The sequence below is a fragment of the Amphibalanus amphitrite genome, unplaced genomic scaffold (assembly GCF_019059575.1).
Source record: "Amphibalanus amphitrite isolate SeventyFive unplaced genomic scaffold, NRLGWU_Aamphi_draft 000118F_arrow, whole genome shotgun sequence".
NCBI classification, from domain to species: Eukaryota; Metazoa; Arthropoda; class Thecostraca; order Balanomorpha; family Balanidae; genus Amphibalanus; species Amphibalanus amphitrite.
The window spans coordinates 708821-727558 of NW_024881613.1; positions in this window are offsets into that span (position 1 = coordinate 708821).

Genomic DNA, 18738 nt, shown 5'->3' on the forward strand with positions numbered 1-18738 from the left:
AGTTTCTCAGTAATTTAGCTTCCAATTCTCGTGCTGTGTTCAAAGAGACGTTTACAGTGAGGGTCGAACTTAGAAAAACGAACTATAAAAGCTTCTCAGATCATGATTTCATGTAATACGGACACAAAAACAATCGGTGCACACATAAGTATACACACAGACACACACAGATATACAAACACATATTATTGACCTTGACCTAACTTGACCTGACATGACCTCAGCAGCAAAAATCTGGTCGGGTAGTGTGACAAAGAGGTTCTAGCTGGCTTGGCACCAGAAAACAGCATCGTCATCGGTATATGGTAAGCAGCGCACTTGATATCCAACGTTGACCCAAAATAGCAACATTTTTTAGTTTGACCTGACCTGGAAGGTCAATGACTGACCAGAGAAGGTAAAACTGGGTATCATTGGATTTGTCTCTTCCCAAAGAATCTTTTTGGTCTTTACCGCTAAGCTCTATCTCCAACAGGAACGAAATGGCGCGGGGGGTGGCAACCACCCCCCCCCCCCCCCCCATGTGCGTTCTAGGATGGGAAAATGGCATGTGCGGGCGAGGGTTAAAGCAACTATCTTCGACGGCCATTTTGATTTGGAGATAACCAGATGTCATCAAAGACGCGTTAAGATCACAACGGTCATTCGTGAAACCCGGAGCCACCCTCGGACTGATCATTTTTAACTGATCATTTTTGTTACTCGTTCATGCATTCAACGCGACATCAAATGTCATTCTAATGATTGAATGGTTTGATTTTTTAGCAAGATTATGATTCAACTAATAATTCTTCATGAATGAATAACCTTTTACTCAAAACTGAAGGAGGCCAAAGACAATCTAAAAGGGATTGTTTTGGCTTTCTTTAGCTGTGAGCAAAAGGTTATCTCACTTTTATTGCATTCTTATCATAATCTAGTGTCATTACATTGTCAACAATCGTGGCACGTCCCATGTTGTCCTAGGGGCATTCCACGTCAAGTGGGACAAAAAATGATCATTTTGAACCTCACCTCCTCCGATTTTTGCGAAACTTTGTGAAACTACTCATCTATATGTGAAAAGAAAGGAGACATATTTTTGTCAAGATATGACGTCACGTTTCCAAGATACACGTCATCAAACATTGACTTAGGCAAGGTACATTATCATCTTTAAAGCGTCATAACCATTGAAGTTTTAGATATATCACCACGAGACAAAGTGTGAAATGTAGGGAATAGGTCAGGCTTTAATTTGAGGATAACAATACTTACGTAATTAACTAATTAGTGAACTTAATTAAAATTCAAAAAATAAATTTTGATTTTCTGAAAAATGGGTTCCCTTCGATTTTGCTGATTTTTACATATTTTATTCTCCTTTACATTAGCTACATCATATAAAAAATCCAGAATGGGCCGACGTCTACGTAACTGTCTTTTGGACTTCGTAATGTCTGGCACTCGCATGTTTCGTTTTAGCAACCAAGGAGAGGCGCTACCCGGAGATGCTTCATTCTACCCCAAACCAAAGCAAACCTAACCTGACCTGACATGACCTGACCTAATCTAACACGCGTAAATATGTACAGCCCTCACGGCAGTTGCCGACAGGCCAAATGCTACCTAGATACGAATATTAGCCCTCACGACAGTTGCCGGCTGGCCAGATGCTACTTAAAAAACAAATGCGTGTTAAACACTTCAGGCTGACCCGCTGCGAGCCAGCGACCTTTTGATTTCGAGGTGGGTACAGTCGGCACACTTACTACTATTCCACGAATATAGCTGGTCATCGTAAGCCAGTTTTTTAATGATGAAATTGGTCATTCTCCGGGCAGCGCCTCTCTTTGGTTGCAAAAAGAAAATACGCCTGACTCCCAGCGCTAGGAAAGAAAAACCCGGTTTAGCCAAAAAAGGAATAAAAAAACGGAATTTGAATTGTAGGTGGGGCGGTGGGGAATTTTATCATGTGCCAATTTCATGGCCCTAGATCAATATACCAATTCAAGATCAAATGAGGTTAAACGTGATCAAATTTGCTATAGTGACTATTTTGCGTTTATACGCCCATAGCTCTAAGAGATACTGGCCGATTTCCTATTTCTTCCTTTATACGACATTTGTAGTGTTATGAGAATCTCCAGTTAATCTTACCACAAATTTGGCAGTTAGTGGCTTGCTAAGAGTAAGATATCGCCGGCAGAGGCGGGGATCGGCCGACGCGGCCGGAAACGTCATAGTCATATATTGTTTTTGCACCCTAATAATTTAATTTTACCAGCTGATTTTCGTATTTATTTGAACATTAGATTGCCTGTACATTTTTAAGCCTTCACACAAAATTTGACACGAATCGATCATAATCAGCGGTAAGAAGCGCGGTACAAAGATGGAACCGTCCCGCGCCAGCACAGTCTACCATTCAGGCGGCAACGGCCGGCGCCGGCCGCCGAGCCGCTCCGGCAGGAATGTTTGACTTTATACCGCTATTACTAGAAAAAGTTGCGGACCGATTTACCTATTTCTTGCACGGGAGGATTTGCAATTCAATTCTAGACAGATCCTGAAAGTTTGACGTTAATATAATAATTATGGCGTGAGTTATTGGCGATAAACAGGTGGAAATAGCGAAATCGGCCCCTTCCACCGCCCGTGCTACGTTGCACTACTTGTTGCTATATCATCCAAAGTTATCGTTGGCCCACTCTAATTTTCTCAGCACGTGTGCCTTACGTGTAGTGGAAGACAACATCTAAATTTGAGCAAAATCGAAGGGTACCCATTTTTCACAAATTACATTTTAAGAAATTAATTCAAAATAAAATAAATTCAAAATCACCAAAAAAATGTAAAAATTGTCAAATTTTCCTAGCATAACTCCTTACGAACACGTTTCAGCTTGTTTGACATGGATAGCTTCAAAAATGTTGAAGCTATAGATCTTTGAAGATTGCAATACACATGCATTTCTGCTCAAAAAGCAGAAGTTTAGCGACTTGTATCTCTGTAGCCCGAGGGCATATGACAAAATCCTTTCACCCTAAGAGATTTCACCCAATAGCCAATAAGTATACCAAGTTTGAACAAAATCGCAGAGGTGGCCGATTTTGGCTGTCCCGGTTGACATGGAATGCCCCCCTAGCCATCCTAAGTGACCTAATAGCACTCCTGCTTACAGTAAATCCTTCTGAGGCCAGTGAACGCACCTGCAAAGCGTGATATTTGTGCCTTATGGCATCTTTTGTCTCGCGCCTCTCTCGACCGAACTTCATTAAATGGCCCATTCGTCTGATGTACGCCTATGCGCATATATTGCCGTTGCAGGACGGCCAATGATTCTGAAGGAGTCGCCGCGCCGTGATGTATAATTATGCATTGCCAATTTTGCCGATTAGTGGCGCACGTGTCATTCAGTGGCGCCCTGCTATAGAGCTGTGGTGACAATTCGAAACAAGACCAGTGTTTGCAATTGATGCACTTTCACTGGTGAAGGTCGAACGCCGCGACAAATTCTGAAAAGCGTATAGCATGCAAAGCAATATGTGTTGCATGTTGAGTATCCATGACAGGTTGGATGATGATGTAAATAATAAACCAAATTATTACAAATGCATTCAAATATATTCAAAAAGACACACAAAGCTTTCGGTTCATGGAACCTTGATCACTGTGCAAATGAGTATAACAATCGCTGTAACCGTCTAAAAATTCTTTGAAATTAATCAGCCGCGTGTTTTCTTCTTCTGCTGGTCTACCAAGTTCACAGAAAACCGACAAACAAAGAGGATTATGTGCACTTTTACTCAGCACACAGTCAAAGGACGAAAAGCGGAATAGTTATCGGTTTCTTTCTCAGAGCGCTAAGAATCTGCAGCGATGAATTCATTCAGGAAGAGCTCAATCATATTTATACTTCGTTCGAAAAACTGAAATATCCCAGAGGATTTTTAATCAAACAAAAAGAAAAAGCCGAAAAAATCAAAAATCGAAGAAACGAACAAAACAGAAGATACGAACAAGAAACGAACCAAGCGCAAAACGATGACACCAACAGAAGACTCGAACAACGTACGAACCAAGCACACGAAGATGAGACCGACAGAAGACACGAACGACGCGCGAACCAAGCAAACGGCGACGATGCCAACAGAAGAGACGAACAACGTGCGAACAAAGCACACGAAGATGACACGAGAAGAAAAGCCAACAAAAGAAAGAGATGGATTTCGGTCCCAAATTCGAAAAATATTGATATCATAGTAAGAGCACTTGAAAAGTCAGATATCAAAGTAGCTACAGTAACAGGAAAGAAAACTCAAGATTTAGTCAAGCACCATGAAACCAAAAAAGATACCAGTGATGAAAAAAGTGCAGTTTACGAAATACCATGCAAAGGGTGCCAAAGAACGTACGTTGGGGAGACGGGAAGAGGGGTGGAAGTTCGTTTGAAGGAGCACAGAAGCGATGTAAAATTTCACCGAACATCAAATGCAATAGTACTGCATATAGAAAAGTATAACCACTTACCTGACTGGGACGGTACGAAGATATTAGAAAACAATATAAAGAAAGGTACAAGGAAGGTCCTGGAAGCAGCCCACATCATCACACGTGATACGTTTAACAGTAGGAGCGGATTCATCACATGGTCGTCAATGGCAGCAAAATCGGTGGTAGACCAGCAGAAGAAGAAAACACGCGGCTGATTAATTTCAAAGAATTTTTAGACGGTTACAGCGATTGTTATACTCATTTGCACAGTGATCAAGGTTCCATGAACCGAAAGCTTTGTGTGTCTTTTTGAATATATTTGAATGCATTTGTAATAATGTGTTGCATACCTAGCTGCATAGTCTCTTCGCATTATTTATTGCATTATTTATATACGCACATCACGCATGGCTGATCTATATTTAGATACGGATATGGCAGTAGAATTTGACCCCATGCTGAACGCATTTCATTTCCAGATATAGTTATTCAAGACGGTTCCTGCTTACTGCCTGCTGGCTCAGGCTGGTTTCGGGTGTAATGTTATACGAGTGTAGGAACATGCGTTGAACACCCCAGATAGCTATACAGTTACACACCAACTGGTCGTAAGCTTGCACATTGGATCGCATTGAAATCATTGGGACACGCAATTACAAGCTAAATGGCTCCCATAAAAGCTACAATCGGCCGCAGACTGAAATCGATCCAGGGTCGCAATGGTGCAGTAGCCTCACACCTATTGCCAGGCTCCCATCCACGGCGGTATGCAATGACATGGAACGGCGCTGGTATGCCGGAACATAAGGTGAGACATGCGGTAAATCAGCGCGAGGTCCTATTTGCCATCTACTCACAAGCGCTTTACCATTATGTATTTACCATTACAAGCCCTTTACCTATTATTTTTCTGCTCTTTTAGCAGAAAAATAATCGTTTTGAAAATTTCTAAATGTGGCGCTTAATTTCTCATGTCCGTTTTACCGCCTTCTTCAATAGGTTATGATGAGTAGTGAGTACCTAGCTACAATTTTCAAACGAAACCTAGCAAATGAATCTGCGAATCAATGTACGGCATACCTACGCATTTATTTATTCCACTCATTTTGCACGCAAAACGAATGGAGCAGTCCTGGTAAAAAGCAGAACGGATCGTTTTTCCCTTACACAAATCGATCGATGTTCTTCTGGCTTGTCTCTTTTTTGGATAATCAGTTGCTATTGACTAATCATAATACCTGAAACTGGCACCACCAATCGGTACCACCCATGGAAATGAGCGTCCCACCGGCCCACCCCATCGGCCGATACCACCCCTTCCCGCCCTTGCCGTCTCCTTTCCGCTGATCCCGGCGATTGGTTTGTTTTTCCACCGGTGCCCCTAATTGACACCAACAGGCCCCTCTCGCCACCGCCAATTACTCTCACATCGCCATCAATTTCCCGGCGGACCTGATCGCGGCACCGTACCTCCTGCCTGGCAGATGTGCGTGAGATAGACGGTCCCTCCACCCGTCCGACCGTCCGTGAGCCCTGCGCCAGTCCGTCCGTCCGTCCGTCCGTCCGTCCGTCTATCCGTCCGTCCGTCAGCTCGGAGATCAATCCTCCGTCAACTCGAGCCGGGCTAGACCGTCGAGCCGAGCCGAGGTGACGGGATCAAGTGACGTGGGGATAGCATCTTCCAGTCGCACCCTTCCCGACGGCACAGCGCAAACGCCGTGCCGTCCGCGAGATGCCGTCATCGGAGAGCGGCGGATCAGATGGCCGGGCAGGGAGGACAGCTCAGGGTAGGGAGGGGGAGAGGGGTGGACGAGATCGGGGGTGGAGCGTGGGTGGAGTGCCACGAGCTGAGGGTGGACGGGTATGGAGTGGACAGCAGGCATAGGTCAGTGCTGTCAGGTGGAAGATGCGGTCGACAAGAGGCAGATGCCGACGGAGACGGAGTGACGCGCGATAACCCGGCGTTAGAAAGACGCCCAAAGTCGAAACCGACTCTCACCTGGACAATTCGGTAGGCTGAATGGCACGTGTGACCCCGTGGCGCGATGATACGATACCTTATTGACACTGGCTGGTGTACACCGTCTACCGCTTGGATCCGCGCTGGTCCATGTCTGGTCAGTGACAGTGGTGGCTGGCAGTTTCCATCATCATCTTATTCTGGAGCAATTGTTCCGAGAAGGTATACTTTACAACTTCGCGCTCGCCTTCCTCAGGAGCACTGATCACTTTTGCCTTATCCCTCGCCGGCCGAGGGGGGGGGGGGCGGGTGCCGCCCCCCCCCCATAGGGTTTTTTCGCGATAGCTCCAAACACGCTGGCGATAGAGAGCTGAAACTTGGCATACCTGACCTTTGATCCAAGCCGCATCTTTTGACACCAACCGCATTTTTGGGTCAGGTCAGGTCACTGACCTATGACGTCATAAGTGAACCTCTGCACGGTCTTCAGATGTCGCAACTTCGCAACGCCCTCACTGCCAGAGGAGATGTCACAGGGAAATGAAACATGCAGGATCTAGTATCCATTATGAGTCCCACAACTTGTATATCTCGGATTTTTCCTAAAGGTCATATGAGGTCAGGTCATTTTCGTGACCTCACCATTATAAGTCAATGGGGAAAAATTCAAACTGCTATTCTGGCGCCGGGAACGATCTCCAACTATCTCAAGCACACAGAATCGTGATTTGATGCACTCCTTGCAAGGTTAGATGCGTCACTTTTGCAATGTTGACCTTGCGTGACGTCATTTATGACGTCATCAAGGTCATATTAGTTTTTCGTCAATAACTCTTGATCAAATTGAGCTAGCGAGTCGGGAAAGCCACCAATGGACTCAGGAAGACCTGCCGAATCGAATGATATGCGACATGACCCCTTTCGACCAACTTCGTGACCTGGGGGTGCTGACCTGACCTTGACCTGAGGTCAACACCCCAAATTGACCTGACCCGGACAAAAAGTATATCATTCGACGCGCCTGAGCGAGACGAACACGATGCTGCCAAAATCGGCGCTCTGCGGCCGTTTTTTGCGAAGTTATTCACCAAAAACTGAACCGTACCTTGGGGCACTTGACCTGACCTCAGAGGTCACCGGTTGACCTAGGACCTTAAAATCGGGTACCAATCTCTGCGTCTCGTAACGGCGCACACGCTCGTTTTTTCCGCGACGCGCTAGCTCCACCAGGGGCGAAACGGCGAGGGGGGGTCGTACCCGCCCCCCCCCCCCCTCGGCCGGCGCGTATGTAGAAAACCAATAGGTCCGGCGAGGGTTATTCCAAGAGGAGCTGTGAATCTCTCTCGGATGACACACTCCCTGGAGGACTATTCTGCTATACTTGCATTCAGTAGTCCCTCTGTAGTGATGAGCATACGTGGTGTCGGCCCCTACCTCAGTGGTCCCTGGTGGGATCTCCCACACCTCCCAGCAGGCTGGCGGTAGGCGCACACACCCCATATGCACTCTAAGTGCGCTGTATCCCGTGCCCCAGCTCCCGGTAGCCGCCGGCCACCGCTGATTACCATAAGAGCTGCTCACAGTGCCCTCCGGCCGGCCGGCTGGCAGCTGGCGGGCCGCCGGTGCCGGCCCCGGGACCCGCACCGTCTCATTAGCCGGTCCGATTAGCATACGGCACTGCCTGCTGATGTAAGCCGGGCAGCGTCCGGTGGCGGCCGCACCGGCCACTGTGAACCGCCCTTCACCGGCGGCGGCACCACGTGACCTGACATTCACCCGGTGTGACCTGACCTTTAGATGGTGTGACCCGCCTCTGATCTGAGGCCTCTTGCACCAAAATACCTAGCTAGGTAGAATCGGCAAAATACCTACCTAGTAAAACTACCTACGGCGGCAACTTCTCTTGCACCATCCTAGTACCTACCTACCGAGGTAAATTTGACAGCTCGCGTTTTTAGGATTTGTTTTGATTGGCTGTTTGGTGGCGAATTATTTGTGGGCGCAAACAAATAGTAACTAAAGAAAACAATTAAATGGATATTGTTTTTATTAATATACATTTTGGTATTATGAAATCATTTTTCATTTACGTAAATACCGATAGAAGTTATTTTCATATTAAATTACTTGAACAAATAAGCTTCGTTTCCATGGCAACGAGTGAGTCTTCAACCTGGCTGTTCTGCTACGGATGTTTATCGCCTTGGGGTACGGAGAAGTACCTCTGTGAACCCATAGAACATTCGGTCAATTAAATTATTATTAATTATTCACTCATAAAACATTGATCTATCATTGTCTAAACATTTTGTAATATCTAATTTACATAAAAGTACCCGTGGATTATCATGTATTGTGCCTATTGTTACTAATTGAATCATTTTACCTAAGGTTTTGCTAGTTATTTTGGCAGCCCTCATTTACCGTCAAACCGTCAAAAATTCCTCCGCGAGTACTTCTTTCCGGCCTTCGGTGCATGAGGAAAACAGCCGGTCGGACTTTGAGAATTGGTAAGTTCTTATACCGCTCGGTATAATTTCTAGGTAAATTTTCACGGTAGCGTTTTTTGGTAGGTAGTTTGGTGCAAGAGAATCTAGGTAAAATCTGAATTTACCTAGGTAGGTAGTTTGGTGCAAGAGGCCTCAGGTCACATGAGCGGAATGTTCAGTCACAGAAGGGCCAGGTTATATCGACTGAAGGCTCGGTCACAGATAGAGGTCAGGTTATAGCGACTGAAGGTTTTGTCACAAATAAAGACCAGGGTCACATCGGACTGAGGGTGGGTCATAGTTACTTCAGAGTTCAGGTGAATCTCAGGTTCCACCCGGTGCAAACCAATTCATTCAGGGTTGGACCTTTCCGGGTGAAGGCCAGAGGCCTCTTGCACCAAATTACCTAGCTAGGTAGAATCGGCAAAATACCTACCTAGTAAAATTACCTACGACGGTAACTTCTCTTGCACCATCCTACCTAGCTACCTAGGTAAACTTGACAGCTCGCGTTTTTAGGATTTGTTTTGATTGGCTGTTCGGCGACGAATTATTCGTGGGCGCAAACAAATAGTAAGCAAATAAAACTAATAAATGGATATTGTTTCTATAAATATATATTTTGGTATTATGAAATCATTATTCATTTATGTAAATACCGATGAAAGCTGCCTAGATATCAAATTATTTGAACAAATAGGCTTCGTTTCCATGGCAACGAGTGAGTCTTTAATGAGGCTGTTTTGTTACGGAGGTTTATCGCCTTGATACGGAGAAGCACCTCAGTGTACCCATGAAGTATGTGGTCAATTATATTCATGGGTGGAGAACCTGCCCCGGCCACCCCGGCCGTGGCCGGGGTAACTTTCAGCCTACCCCGGCGCGGCCGGGGTAACTTTTCCACTCTTGTAAATCCTAAAAGCTGTCGCCATACGAGAAAAGAAAACTGTCGTTTTTCGGACGTTGACTGCCATGGGCGTAATACTGCAACTCAGGAAGGTATTTACACTATTTAGGTACTCAACTTACCATGCGGTGGCGTTGAGCCCTAGGACCCGCGTGTGGTTGGCAATGCCAAGATTGCTCTCAAATCGTGTTCAGTTTCGAAAATTTGGCGCGCCTTCGGCGCACTTTTTTAGAACCACTGCTTGACTTCACTGCCTTCGACCGGCCTGCCACAAACCGCAACCATACCGTCAGGGCGTAGCCGTCAGGATGCTCATACACCGAGCGTCCGTCACGCTGCGAGCTCGGACTGTTGTAACCGGAACGCGTGCTCTCGCCACGCGGAGTCCAACGCTCAATCGATTGAGCTACGAGACCGGGACCGGTCGATATCCCTGGATAGACTCCCTGTTTGTCTTATAAGAGGTTGAGCCACCCAACATTGAAAAAGACTGTCACTGGATGTCAGTGACCCATTTTAGTGCTTTGGTTCGAACGTTCAATTTTCTCTGTAAAGCTCCTACGAAGTGAGCCGTCATCTTTTTGTAGTTATTTTGAGACACAATAAAAAGCTGAAAACGCAACATTTACTCATAATGACTCATGATAGGTATGGTTTGGATATGTTGTGAAATTGCATAAGTTTAAGTAAAAAAATCACTTAAAAGAAAATCGCCTTTTCAATCATCGCCAACAATGTTATGAATGATACAATGTCGGATACAACGCTCACCATTGAACAAACACAACGTCCATTATTCCATTTCCATGGGTCAGAATAGGGGTTTGTTTATGATGATCGTTGACAACAACGTGAGCTTAGTCGTCTTTCCGACTATCGGTCGCCGGCCGGGGTAACTTTTTCAAACATTCTCCACCCATGATTATATTATTATTCACTCATAAAGGATTGATTTATCATTGTCTTAAACATTTTATAATGCCTAATTTACATCAAAGTACCCGTGGATTATCATGTATTGTGCCTATTATTACTAATTGAATCATTTTACCTAAGGTTTTGCTAGTTATTTTGGAAGCCCGAGTTTACCGTCAAATCGTCAAAAATTCATCCGCGAGTACTTCTTTCCGGCTTTCGGTGCAAGAGGAAAACAGCCGGTCGGACTTTAACAACTGGTAAGTTCCGATGCCGTTCGTTGGAATTTCTAGGTAAATTTTCACGGTAGCGTTTTTTGGTAGGTAGTTTGGTGCAAGAGAATTTAGGTATAATCGGAATTTACCTAGGTAGGTAGTTTGGTGCAAGAGGCCTCAGGTCACACCGGCTGCAGACCAGAGGCCTCTTGCACCAAACTACCTACCTAGGTAAATTCAGATTTTACCTAGATTCTCTTGCACCAAACTACCTACCAAAAAACGCTACCGTGAAAATTTACCAGCGATTACGAAAAAGCAGCGATTCGTTGCGAGAGGCACTCACTCTGGCTTCTCGTAATACGGAAAGGTGTACCCTTATACTCGACGGTTTAAAGAAACAAGAGGGAAGCTTCTGCAGACTAGAATGCTCCCAATTGATAACTATGTTCTACATCCGATGTGAGCAAATTTATTATTCAATTATTTATTATTTCATTCATCAGAGGCCTCTTGCACCAAACTACCTACCTAGGTAAATTCCGATTTTACCTAAATTCTCTTGCACCAAACTACCTACCAAAAAACGCTACCGTGAAAATTTACCTAGAAATTCTACCGAGCGGCATCGGAACTTACCAATTGTTAAAGTCCGAACGGCTGTTTTCCTCTTGCACCGAAAGCCGGAAAGAAGTACTCGCGGAGGAATTTTTGACGGTTTGACGGTAAAAGCGGGCTTCCAAAATAACTAGCAAAACCTTAGGTAAAATGATACAATTAGTAACAATAGGCACAATACATGATAATCCACGGGTACTTTTATGTAAATTAGGCATTACAAAATGTTAAGACAATGATAAATCAATGTTTTATGAGTGAATAATAATATAATTGACCAAATGCTCCATGGGTTCACAGAGGTGCTTCTCCGTACCAAGGCGATAAACCTCCTTAGCAGAACAGCCAGGTTGAAGACTCACTCGTTGCCATGGAAACGAAGCTTATTTGTTCAAGTAATTTAATATCAAAATAACTTCTATCGGTATTTACGTAAATGAAAAATGATTTCATAACACCAAAATGTATATTAATGAAAACAATATCCATTTAATTGTTTTCTTTAGTTACTATTTGTTTGCGCCCACAAATCATTCGTCGCCAAACAGCCAATCAAAACAAATCCTAAAAACGCGAGCTGTCAAATTTACCTAGGTAGGTAGGTAGGATGGTGCAAGAGAAGTTACCGCCGTAGGTAGTTTTACTAGGTAGGTATTTTGCCGATTCTACCTAGCTAGGTATTTTGGTGCAAGAGGCCTCTGATCTCTATATGTGACCTGATCTTCAGTAGATCGACCTTAACACTCTTGGTGAAGTTGTTATGATCCGCGCATGAACTGACGTCAAAATTCAGACCATTGCTCGGTGTCATCCCTCATGACTTGACATGACCTGACATCTACCCGTCCTGACCCTCCTTCAGCGCGTTGTGACCCATGACTTACGTTAAATGTCATAGCCCCCCCCCCCCCTAGGGGCGCTGCCATGTCAGGCTGTGTGAAGGCTGTGTGAAATGGGTAAGCTTAGCCATGTCACACAGCCTTCTTTCCGGCTCCAAATACTGGCCCCATCACTCATGAGCTCACCCACCGCTGCCCCTGACGGAGTGCTCTGGCGGTGTCACCGGCGCCATGACCGACCGGTTACAAGTGCGAGATGACCGACACCGTCTGAAGAGCCAATTGAGCCCCATCTGCGGGCGATTGGCTCCAATGGCTGACCTCCAGCAGCAGCGGCCGTCGGTCGACTCTCCAGTAGCAGTTAGAAGGAGCGGCTACTCCTCAGCGCCAGTCGACTCCCCAGCTCCAGCTCCAGTTCCAGCCGGCAGCGGCAGTTACCGACTCTCAGAGCCAGTCGACCCGCCAGCTCCAGCTCCAGTTCCAGTCGGCAGCGGCAGCTACCGACTCTGATAAATAAGATCTAAGTCGGACAGTACAGCAGTTAGACGGCGGCACGGCAGCGGCATCTAGCCCAGCGCCGATCTAACAGTCAAGCGAAGTGGCCAGAGCCCGTACCGTACTGTGCCCGAGCTTGTCCAATTGTTGGCGTGCCTATCGGCGAGGCATTTCTATTTCACTAGAAATATCTAGTTCTTTAAAGAACTTAAAATACGTGGTTTTCAGTACAGGAAACAGAGTGAGCTCGATAACCTTCCGATCTCGAATTCATGGTGTTTGATACCTGTGTCCACAACGTTATATTTTATATATTTACTTAGCACTTTATGGGATTTTCACCTGTTGGCGATTGATGAATCATAAGATTGTACAATGTGAATATTTGCCATTATTTGAATATTCGCCCATTTAATTGTACCATTCCACGATTAACCCTCGCCGGACCTATTGGTTTTCTACACACGCGCCGGCCGAGGGGGGGGGGGGGGGGCGGGTACGACCCCCCCTCGCCGTTTCGCCCCTGGTGGAGCTAGCGCGTCGCGGAAAAAACGAGCGTGTGCGCCGTTACGAGACGCAGAGATTGGTACCCGATTTTAAGGTCCTAGGTCAACCGGTGACCTCTGAGGTCAGGTCAAGTGCCCCAAGGTACGGTTCAGTTTTTGGTGAATAACTTCGCAAAAAACGACCGCAGAGCGCCGATTTTGGCAGCATCGTGTTCGTCTCGCTCAGGCGCGTCGAATGATATACGTTTTGTCCGGGTCAGGTCAACTTGGGGTGTTGACCTCAGGTCAAGGTCAGGTCAGCACCCCCAGGTCACGAAGTTGGTCGAAAGAGGTCATGTCGCATATCATTCGATTCGGCAGGTCTTCTTGAGTCCATTGGTGGCTTTCCCGATTCGCTAACTCAATTTGATCAAGAGTTATTGACGAAAAACTAATATGACCTTGATGACGTCACAAATGACGTCACGCAAGGTCAACATTGCAAAAGTGACGCATCTAACCTTGCAAGGAGTGCATAAAACCACGATTCTGTGTGCTTGAGATAGTTGTAGATCGTTCCCGGCGCCAGAATAGCAGTTTTCATTTTTCCCCATTGACTGATAATGGTGAGGTCACGAAAATGACCTGACCTCATATGACCTTTAGGAAAAATCCGAGATATACAAGTTGTGGGACTCATAATGGATACTAGATCCTGCAAGTTTCATTTCCCTGTGACATCTCCTCTGGCAGTGAGGGCGTTGCGAAGTTGCGACATCTGAAGACCGTGCAGAGGTTCACTTGTGACGTCATAGGTCAGTGACCTGACCTGACCCAAAAATGCGGTTGGTGTCAAAAGATGCGGCTTGGATCAAAGGTCAGGTATGCCAAGTTTCAGCTCTCTATCGCCAGCGTGTTCGGAGCTATCGCGAAAAAACCCTATGGGGGGGCGGCACCCGCCCCCCCCCCTCGGCCGGCGAGGGTTAAAGTAGTTAATGGAAAATATACCTTTCTTTCTTAATCGATAACCATGTTACATTTTATACGTTCTTGTGATTATCATCCCCAACCACTTAGGTAACTCGTCATTAAAACGTTGCGTCTCAAAGCAAAAAACAAACAATAATGCATGTCTTGTGACTGCATTTTAGACAATGGTGAGAAAAGTCTGCAGAAAAGAAGTTGGACGGGCATGGAACGAGCCGTCTCAATGGGCTTTTCGTGACGATTGCCGGTGCAACCTTGAAGAGCAGGATATCCTTGAGCGTCAAGCGTGCCATTTTAAAGTCGTGCAATTAATTTACTATCATTATAAAGCCGACACAGCAGTCGGAAAGTGAGACCGGCGCAGACTTTTCGCACGGCACTTTTTCCTTTGATCCAGTTTAAACGCGATCGGTTTCAAGCTGCCAACATAAATCCAGTACACTGCTGGACGTTTATGGACTGCAGTATGTCATGCGACATGATCTCGGGATCAGTCAATGACGGAGGACCGCAACTACTGACGACAGGTAATCGATATCGTGGTCTTCGGATAACATCCTGATCTCAGACACATGGATCGCCGGTAGGTAACTATCTATCATTCCTTGATCCAGTCCGATTAACGAAATTATTTACTGGCGATTGGCGAAAAAATGAAAATCAACGTTTGACGGCAATGCAAAACTACGTAGGGGAAGGTGGGGTAAGACGGCCCAGCGGGGCAAGACGGACCACCAGCCCTCCCGGCTGAACCGCTGCTGGTATCTACTGCTTTATGCACTCACTATGTATGTTTTCCTTCGTAACAATGGCCACCTTGAGCTCATGCTGCTAGGATGCATAGCTTTTGAGTTATTGAGAAAAATGTTGTTTTTCGTCAAACCGATCTAATATAAGGGGTCTACGGGTGATTCAATTACTGCGCCTTTCTTGCATGATTAGTTTCTATTTTGCACTTAACTGTGAAGAACAAAGTTATAAACTTAGTTATAGTCACACTTTAGGAAAGGCAAGTTTTTGCAATGTTGGGCTATTTGACATATACGTCATGATAATGACAGAATTTAGAGTTGGGGCAAGACGGACCACTGTGGTCCATCTTACCCTGTGGTGGTCCATTGTACCCTGCATATGGAAATTTCTTTTCCAAAACATTGACACATGTTTAAGTAAGCTAATTTTTCAGGAAGGAGTCTTTGTTGCATGTGAGCCATGCATGCAAGTGCTCAGATAGCATGCATTCATGCCAAACGACAATCAACACCCATGTTCCCAGCTTTTAGCTGCACTTCCATCACACATGAGTAAAGAATAAAGGCTCATTTTGTTATTTTACCATTCTGGTTACTTTTTCTTACAAGAGTACAGAGCAGAAGTGTAACACACATGAACGGATAGCAGGCACTGCTGGGTGGTCCGTCTTACCCCACGTTTTTTCTTGTCTGAGTTTTTGACATGTCCCTCTTTAAGAGCATCCACCACCTAGATGTCTTTAATTTGAAATTTAGTCTTTACACATATCAACAGAGGAAGGATTGAGCATTCCGAAGACTATAAATTATATGAATTACGAGAGCAGTGTAGCAAGATATGTGGCCTCAAAGCTTAGCTGGTCCGTCTTACCCCACCTTCCCCTACCGTGTGCTTTTACATACTGAAGTTTCCATTATTTGCTGACCAAAGGTTGTCTCAGTCAGATAGTGGCCTGAGTCCTGACTCACCAGAGCAGGCAGCCATTCTTACTTCAAAACTAACACAGCCATCGCTTGGATGAATAATTCGGGGTTAAATGAAGTCGTAGGGGTTGAAAAGTGGGACCTGTGACTGAGCATCCTGTAACTTCATAAAAATGCAAACGTCAATTTCGTTAAAGGTAGATTATGACCTTTTCCCACTTTATTGGAGTTGGGACCATTTTTTAGTAGAAAATGTATAAATATAATGTAAATTCATTGCATTTTGCCGAAATCCCAAAATTACCATGTTTTTTAACCCTCGCCCCGGCAGGGCATTTTTCATAACACGGCCTGGCAGGGGGGGTCGATGCGATCCCCCCTCGCGATTGGCTCCTATGGCACCTAGAAACACCAAATTTGGTAGGTAGGTGGGCCCCCTGGAGTTCTCGCCCCTGTGCAAATTTGGTTGCTCTAGGTCAATATTTAGGGGGGTTTTGGGGGGTATAAATGCAAAAATTTCGCTAAAAACAGGTCAAAAGTTTTTCGCTTATAACTTTTGATCTAATTAAGATAAAGCAAAAAGAAAAGCACCAGTGAACTCAGCACGTCAAGGCGCGTCGAATGATATACTTTTTAGCTTGCTTAAGTGTACTTAAAGTTTTTCTTAAATCTTAAGTAAACTTAAATTTATAAATTAAGTTTAAGTTAACCAAATTGCATCATATTGCATATCATTCGATTCGGCTGATCACCAGGAACACAATGATACCATTTTTTAAGCTCTAGCGTCATTATGTGCCAAGTTATTGGCAAAAACGTCATTTGACCTCAGTTGACCTCATTTGACCTGACCCATGGATAAGTACACCAAACAAAGAAGCACCAAGTGACCTGCTGTTAAGTACTGTGGTTTCAAAGCACAAAAGTGATGAAACGAAGCAGATATCTCCAGTATTTTCCGAATTTAGTATTTTCCCATAGGCTTAACATTACGTCGTAATGACCTCTAACTGACCTCAGGTCAGTGACCTCAAAAAACCCGAACTACAGGGTGGGGCAGCATAATCGGGAATGCTTTTTGGGCTCTGGTCATGAGTAGGCATGGCATTATTTTGATAAATTATATCATGGCAATGAAACGCCCAAAAGTTGTGCATCATCTGACATGACTACATCCATGAGCATGCAACTTCCTGGAAAAGAGCAGCAAAATAGTTCGACGGTGCTCCAAGTGCTTTGCGCGCGCCCATAGACACTAATGTTAAACGAGTAAAACAAGAACATTTTGTTTAAAACAATGCCATTCCACGTAAAGGTTGCTGGACAGGTCAACGTGTTATCACGGACGATAAGGATTGTGTGGGGATACTTAGGACAAAAAGTTAACGTAATCATCGTAAAATAACTCTTAGCAGAGGACATACAAGATGACTCACTTGAATATAAGGAAGAAGCTCTTGAGCATATTAAAAAGAAACAATGTTCAAAACTTCAGCGACCAAAAATCTTATCACCGACTGGAATACGATAAAAAAGAATGGCATGCCATATAGGGGATTGTATCGAGAATATTGCAGCGGTCATGCAAAGTAAACATCCTGTTGAGGTGATGGACCTATGGGTGGTCTTCAAGGGAGGTGCACGTGGTGCACCCTACTTCATCGAGCCCGGATAAAACGAGCACCTCTGGTAAATACATCCACACTCTGGCAGACTCACGTGGAGTCGTCGGAAGAGAGGATCACTGACGGTCCAGATCACGTCTTACGAGGACTCTGTCCGTGCTGGTACTGCAGTGAGGACGACATGTTATTGTGTAGGGCACCTCCACCTGAGATGAACCAAAAACTTCTGGTCCTTCAACTCCGCCGATTTAAATCCGACCAAATTCTTTATATGGAGCGTTTTTTGGTAGAAGTTTAATGAACAACTTATCATCAGTAAAAACGGTCTTCAGTGCAAGGTACGAAGCTGATGGGCGATCATGGACAAGCAGGAGGCTGCACGTGCATGCGCGTGCTTTTGGACCCGCCTTGAGAAGGTCATCGACGCGAAGGGCGGTCAAATAGGATGAGGGATAGGTAAAAGGTGACCGATTGATGGGATGTTGTTAAAATAGTGCTTGGAGCTATATTTTTAAATTCATGACCAAATAATCCCGTTTGATATTTATTCCCGATTATGCTGCCCCACCCTGTATATGCTATACAACTCGGTGAACTTAGCACATCCTGAAAGTTTGAAGGAAATCAGTCCAAAACTGTGAGTTGGACAGGTGCAAAAAGAAAATTGAAATTTGACCATGACCTTGTACCGGTTTTTCTGACCTGGTGACCTGACCCTAGGTCACTCGGACCTGAAATTTTCAGGTCGTTTTTACGCTATCTTCGACAAACCTTAGGGGGGGTCGCATCGACCCCCCCCCCCCTGCCAGGGCGAGGGTTAAGTTAGCTCAAGCGCTCCGCGCTTGGTAGTGATGGGTGAGCAAGTACTTGCAGGTTTAAGTAAAATCGGTGAGTAAAAATAAATCAATATTTGAATTTTTTAGTACCACTAAAAATAAGTCAGTATGTCAAAAGATTCTTGTGATATATTGATACAAATACATTACCTTTCTTAGAATATCAGTGAGTCAAAATACCTACATGTGTACCGGATGACATAAATTTCGTAGCT